Here is a 6,788-nt window from a genome sequence, read left to right on the forward strand (position 1 = left end):
TTATGTAATTATGGTTTTCCTTGAAGGCCAGAGTAATTGTCTTAAATTCATACTTTTCCTTACCTGCCTTTACCTCTCTTTATCTCCCTTTACCTTAATACAGTAGCCAGATTTAGGTTTATTCGTTTTTCCTTGATAGCTAAAATGCAATGTGATGGTTAGCGATGGAAACTATAAAACGCATGAACCCGAACGGTATATCTTAGTCCCCTCCAGAGTACAGTTTCTTATATGTTTCTAAGTTCAAATTTCTATAAACCCGAACTATATATTATCTCCATGGTCGCCTCCAAAGTACAGTTTATTATTTTTCCTAAGTTCAGATTCGTAAAAACCCGAGCGATATTTCTTCGTTGTCGCTTCTCTAATACAGTTTCTTATATTTCTAAGTTAAGATTGCACAAACCCGAACGAAATCTCTACATAAGCGCTTCTAAAACACACTTTCTTACATTTTTAAGTTAAGATTTGCACAGACTCGAACGGAATCTCATAGTCGCTTCTAAAATACACTTTCTTACATTTTTAAGTTAAGATTTGCACAGACTCGAACGGAATCTCATAGTCGCTTCTAAAATACAGTTCCTCATGTTATTAAGATCAGATTTCCGTGTGTTTTTATTTTCTTTCCTTGACTACCGAAGTTTTTGTGTCGTTGTTACCGGGAGAAGGAATACATAAATACCTGAGACCAAACACTATTTCAATACATGCGAGTTTAAAATGCTCACTCTTTTCCCCTTAATATTTCGATCATTTGTTTTCTTTATATACTGTTTTCCTGGAGTACTAAAGTGTTTTGTATTGTTATGGATACCGTAAGAGCGATGTCACACAGGTAAAAGAAATAACTACCTGAGACCAAACACTATTTCAATACATGCGAGTTTAAAATGCTCACTTTTCTCCCATAATACTTCGATAATCTGTTTTTGTATACTGTTTTCCTTGAGTACCAAATTGTATTGTTGTGGATACCGTAAGAGCGATGTCACACGGTACTGAACGATATATTTACACTCACGCTTCTACGGCCTTTATTTTCAGACGCTATTGGCTCTCACAAGATCACAAGGGAGATTAGTCGGGTTATAATTGGTGTTTTTCGCGTTCATGATTCAGATGCCTTGTCAAACTATCACTAGGTTCCTAATAAAACACAGACTTTCTCTTATGATACTGATAGATTTTCTGTTTACGGTTCTTCTTGAGGTTTATATAGTGTTGTTGGTTACGTGGTTTATGCTGTCACATAGAAATCGAACAATGTCTTCTCGTGTGCGCCTCGTAAATACAGTTTCATATAATTCTACGGTCCTATTCTTATCAATTTGGTTTTCTCTGTTTGCCAAATTTCATGTTTTATGTGGTTATGAAGTTTTAGGTTAATTTAATCGCTGTTGTTTCACTGTACCGGAAATATTAGTTGATACATTATATAGTTAACGTATTTAATGATGGGAAAGAGTAATGCTTAACCTGGTAGCTGCAGGGATCATGTTTCTTTAAAGGCCCCTCAAAGCGAGAAAAATGAGAAAATATTATCACTCACGCAAACCATTTCATAATATATATCAACGCATTTGTGATCAGTTTATGCATCATCTATTTTGGGGGGTTTATATCATGGCAAAAATGTGGCCCGTCGCTGGTACACGGTAAAGCCACAAATTTGGCCCGTCGCTGCTACCGGGTTAAGTGAAAGTTCTTGGTTAGAATTTGCCGTTATTAGGCAGTCAAAGAAAGAAGTGTCTGTGGATTTTGATTTCTACGATCATAAAAAATTTCGCGGTTTTCATGACGGCTAAAATTGATACTTATGTGAATTTAATGAACGTTCTAAGGGAAGTTTTGTGATCATCTGAAAGTGCCACAAATGTTATAAGTATTTGGGTTTAAGTACATTTTCTAAAGAATGTTCACATTTATCCTGTGAAAGAAAGAGTTGGAAGTCAAAAATTTAGAAGTCGCCATTGGTTCGTTTCTCCTTCCCTTCCTTCCTTCCTCCCGCCTCTTCTCCTGGGTGACTCGCTGCCGTCTGCTTTGCGACAGGTGCCTTTCCCGAGACCCGGCAAGACGAATAATGTTTTAGGAAGTTTATTCTAAGGTACAGTAGACAGATCACGGTTGAAACGAAAATGTGAAAGAAATCCCGCTACATACTTCACCATAAACAAGACGATAGAAGAAGAAGATACAAGTTAAATAGAGGAATAAGGAAAAACATAACCAGAGGAAGAAGGTACGAAAGTCAGGTTAAGGTTAAAAATTCTTCTTCATAAATAAAATAAAAAGAGAGACAGAGGAAGAAGAAAGCAAATAAAAAATAGTAAATAAAAGAAATAATAAAACAATTCCCGCAGTTCGCTTCTCAATATCTAAAGAGAAAGACAGGAAGAAGCCGATCAAATAAAGGTTCAACGGTAGGAAGAGGAGACTGCCTTGCTATTAGGGGCGTTTGATACCATGAATAATGACTTTACGTAATGACAAACTCGCTGGACGTTTGCCTCCATTACCCCTCAGACTTTGGCGTGTAACCTTTCCGTCACCCAAACAACAGAAGATTGTCCTGTAACGTTACGCGTCTCATAGTTACGTTTCAATGGTAGCCTAGCGTGGTTTTAGTGATGCTTATATGAATGACAAGGAGATTTAGGGGGTTATTTGAGTGTACCAGAAATCATAGACATTAACTAACGTTGCTCTTTTTAGAATTACGTTTCAGTATCAGTCTCGTGTGTTTTTGGTGGTGCTTATATTAATTTGTCATCTCGTTCTTTTTTTCCTAATTTCTTTCGTATGTAATTCCTATAATCCGGTCCTTCCTATGTGTTCAAAAATTCAGGTGGAGGTAATTACCTCAAGACAGTATTTTTATGTCAACAGAGGTATATATTTGTCATCTTTTTATTAATTTCAGTTTTTTTCTGCCTTTTCTCGTGTGGTTTCCGTTTCTATCCAAAGTCTTCCACTTTGCTGCTGTGCGTTTCGTTCTTCCACGCGTTTCCCTCGGCATCTTCGTTGCAATCTCCTTATTCCCTTTCCGGTTTCCCTGTATTACTCCGCATCACTGCCGGAAATTTGTCCACATTCCACATTCCTCGGGACTTAAGACGCCGTAAATAGAGAGTTGATCAGGCGAGTAGAGAAAAAAAAGCTTGATAATTGTGAAACAACTATTCCTTTTAACCGCGTCTGTTTAAAAGAGAATATACACCCCGGCTATATACTAACAAAAATTCTTCACGAGTAAACGTATAGCCGGTACGCACATGCAAGCTGACGTTAAATAATTATTTCTTTTGTATCCTCCTGAATTTAACAGCTCTCCAAAGTTATCATTCTCCTCTCAGTTTCTTCTTTTCACTTTCTTTGGAGCAGCATCTATAAAAGCATTAAATTTTTGCACGTGTTATGGTTTTGGAGTGTCGCCTTCTATAAAAAAAAATGTTATTCAATTAGTATTTATTGTATCATAACCTATCGATGTAGTTTTATTCACGTCTTCTCCGCAAGAAAAATAAATGGCATTCAAACTGTACGTCTGTGTACCTTCGTATATAAGAGTAGTTTTATCCTCGTCCCCTCCATAATAAAAATAACTGTACGTTTTCATGTATCTTGGTGTATCAGTGTAGTTTTATTCACGTTAACAAGTAAGATAGATCAAGGTAAGCGGCGGTCCAACCATCCACACAACACAAGGCAGGCCAAGGAACAACACAGCGACATCGTACAGTCCCCGACCAGCGGCTCCAACACTCACGTTTGGGCGCGGGGCGATGCGATGGTGGTGGCGGCGATGTGGCGAGGCGCGGCGGGGTCCGGTTAGCCGGTATTGAAGTTACTGGGCCACGTGGTCGCTCCGGGTCTCCTTTCGTTCCCTTCTTTCCGCCTCCACCTCCGGCAACACCACCATGGCCTCGCGCGGGTAAGGATGAGGGGAGAGATGTGGCACTTATGTTCTTCTCTCAGTGGCACCGCTTGGGACTGGTTGGGAAAGGGTTGAAGCTTGGAGACACGGGAGAGCGGGGGTGGCACTGCTAGGGGGGGTTGTGGCAGTCCCGTGGCCCTTGTGTTCTGGCTCTCACGCGGGAAACAGTTACCTACTTATCGTTATCTACACGTCTTATCTGTTTGCGTGTCGTGGTGTGAGTGTTTCAGTTCCTCATCTGACGCTACTTCGCCCACGTACAAGTCCACGGGTCCGGCAGCGTGTGTGTGGGTAGTCAGGTTTACCTATCACTGTTATCTAGGGTCGTACACGCCTTATCTGCCTAGGTCTCGGGTGTGTGACTGTGTTAGTGTCTCGTTGTTAGTTATTCCATCGGCCACATTCAGTCCACGACGTCGCTCACTCGCCAGGCCGGGTCCTCACTGGCATGGCAGGCGCGTCGTCATGTCCCACGCCTCTGATCACGCCGGGGAGCACAGACTGGCGTCCTTCTTCGCCGGCGGCTCGCGGGAGACTAACTCACATTTGGCCCCGCCCCCGCACCTTTCCTCCGTCGCGTTGCCAGATGGTCGCCGCCTTCCACAACCCGTCTCGCCACACGCCCCCCGTTCCCTTAACTCACTTACGCCCTCCGGACTACATCACGTCCTGGCTCACTGGGGCGCCACGTGGCCGTCAGAGTGATATCCGCCGCGCTATGCAGTCAGGAAAATGTGTTAGGGAAGCGGGGAGGTGAGCGCCGCGTCGGGGGTCCGCTAAGCCCCACCTATTTGTGTTTCGGTGCGCAATGGATGCAGATAAGCCTTCCAGCCCCCGCCCCGCCGCCTCAGCATCGCGCCCCAAGATTAACTCCTTCATTATCTCGCACTCTGACCCGCGGTTTTTGTTTCCTGCTTGTTTTGTACGGTCATTTATCCCGCGAGTGTGTTTTTTTGCGTCTCCCCCTTTCAAAGTTTGCCCGTGAAAGTTTGGGTTATCTTCTTCCCCCGTGGAGGTGCGTGTGGCCCCGGCTCGAGCCCCGGCATTAAATGAACACGTGCAGCGGGAACGAAACGTGAGACTAATGCAGGTGGTGGTGGTGGTGGTGGTAGACCCTCCCATCCGTGGCCATCAGAGCCGCGGTATTCCAGGCGTTGCTTTACCGCATCAGATGAGGAATGAGGCTGATGGGGAGATTATATTCCTGGGGCAAAAAGCGAAAGAATCTAAATTAGGTCGGTCCTCCCCTCTCTCTCTCTCTCTCTCTCTCTCTCTCTCTCTCTCTCTCTCTCTCTCTCTCTCTCACACCTATATGTATGTCTGTATACTGAGAGAGAGAGAGAGAGAGAGAGAGAGAGAGAGAGAGAGAGAGAGAGAGAGAGAGATTTGGGTTGCATTATCCAATTCCGTCACGGAGCTCTCCACATTGCTCTCTGATTTTTTTTTTATAAGACACACGATAACCCTTGCAATATTATATCCTGCTGGTCTTTATAGGAAAGCTGACGAAAGGATGAACAATAATAGAAAGTACTTACGATCATGTGTCGGAGCCTGTGTATTTTTTATTTTTTTTTACATTTCGGCCCATGGTGTCGGTAGGTTTTCTTAGTGTAAGCCTCATGGTTGTTGTTGTTGTTGTTGTTGTTGTGTTGATATGGTTTCTTTGTTGATGTTTTTTTTTGTCCTGTTGTTGATTTTGCTATTTTTGTTGTCTGTGTGTTTTTGTCTTGTTCTTGTTACCGTTTATTATTTTTGCCCCAGCCCTTTATGGCGCAGGGAAGTGTTTATAGTGGCGCCATTTTAACGATAATTCTATAACTATACACTATTTGCAGGAGCACCACCAGAGGCTTTCTTGTTTCCTCTTACCCTTTTCTCTTGAGGTACTTCCCTTCATACAACAAAGAACTGGGTCACCATCGCACTCTTCCTCCTCTTCCTCTTCTTCCTTGATTATCTTCATTATCCGGCAAGACAAATCTCCCCAAAGCTTCTAAACTCCTCCAAACTACGATTCGCTGTCCTGGGCGGTATAAGAAAAAATCGGGACATTCCTTCTTTAGTACCTTCCTTCCTTCCGTTGTTTTCGAATTCGTGAGGTGTTTCCGCTGGCCCGGCACTTCTCTATAGTTAGTTCGATTCTTTGTTCGTAATGTTCCTTTGCCTCTTCGTCCTGGTTCGTTTTGCTGGCTTTAATTCTTCCTTTAACTGTGATTTGTTCTCTCTGTTTTGTTTGTTATTTTTTTGTCAGTTTGATTTTTCTCTTTTTTTTCTTTCCTTTTATGTAGCATATTCACTCTTTCATCCCTATACTGTAGCAATCCCTTATGCAAGAGTTAACCAGCATCTTCACTCTTTCATTCCTATACTGTCGCAATCCCTTATGCAAGAGTTAACCAGCATCTTCACTCTTTCATTCCTATACGGTCCCAATCCCTTATGCAAGAGTTAACCAGCATATTCACTCTTTCATCCCTGTACTGTTCCAATCCCTTATGCAAGAGTTAACCAGCATATTCACTCTTTCATCCCTGTACTGTCCCAATCCCTTATGCAAGAGTTAACCAGCATATTCACTCTTTCATCCCTGTACTGTCCCAATCCCTTATGCAAGAGTTAACCAGCATATTCACTCTTTCATCCCTGTACTGTCCCAATCCCTTATGCAAGAGTTAACCAGCATATTCACTCTTTCATCCCTGTACTGTCCCAATCCCTTATGCAAGAGTTAACCAGCATATTCACTCTTTCATCCCTGTACTGTCCCAATCCCTCTCCTTCATGGTATTTTCTCCCGTTTTCCCCGTAGTGTTTCGTTCTATTTCTCATTTTTATTCTCTTATTTATC

General features: G+C 42.5%; 1 protein-coding gene across 4 annotated transcripts in view; it reads right to left on the reverse strand.

Annotated features, from left to right (window-relative positions):
* Positions 1-4,480, reverse strand: part of LOC127002795 (neurotrimin-like) — a 176,029-nt gene extending 171,549 nt beyond the window's left edge. For 3 of the 4 annotated variants that reach the window (XR_007756549.1, XM_050869000.1, XM_050868998.1), the window contains exon 1: positions 3,770-4,480. The gene's annotated coding sequence lies outside the window, so the exon portion shown is untranslated. The remainder of the gene's footprint in view (positions 1-3,769) is intronic. The other variant, XM_050869001.1, reaches the window with a different exon arrangement.
* Positions 4,481-6,788: the final 2,308 nt, after the last annotated feature.

Source organism: Eriocheir sinensis, chromosome 24, assembly GCF_024679095.1.
Source record: "Eriocheir sinensis breed Jianghai 21 chromosome 24, ASM2467909v1, whole genome shotgun sequence".
Taxonomy (NCBI): domain Eukaryota; kingdom Metazoa; phylum Arthropoda; class Malacostraca; order Decapoda; family Varunidae; genus Eriocheir; species Eriocheir sinensis.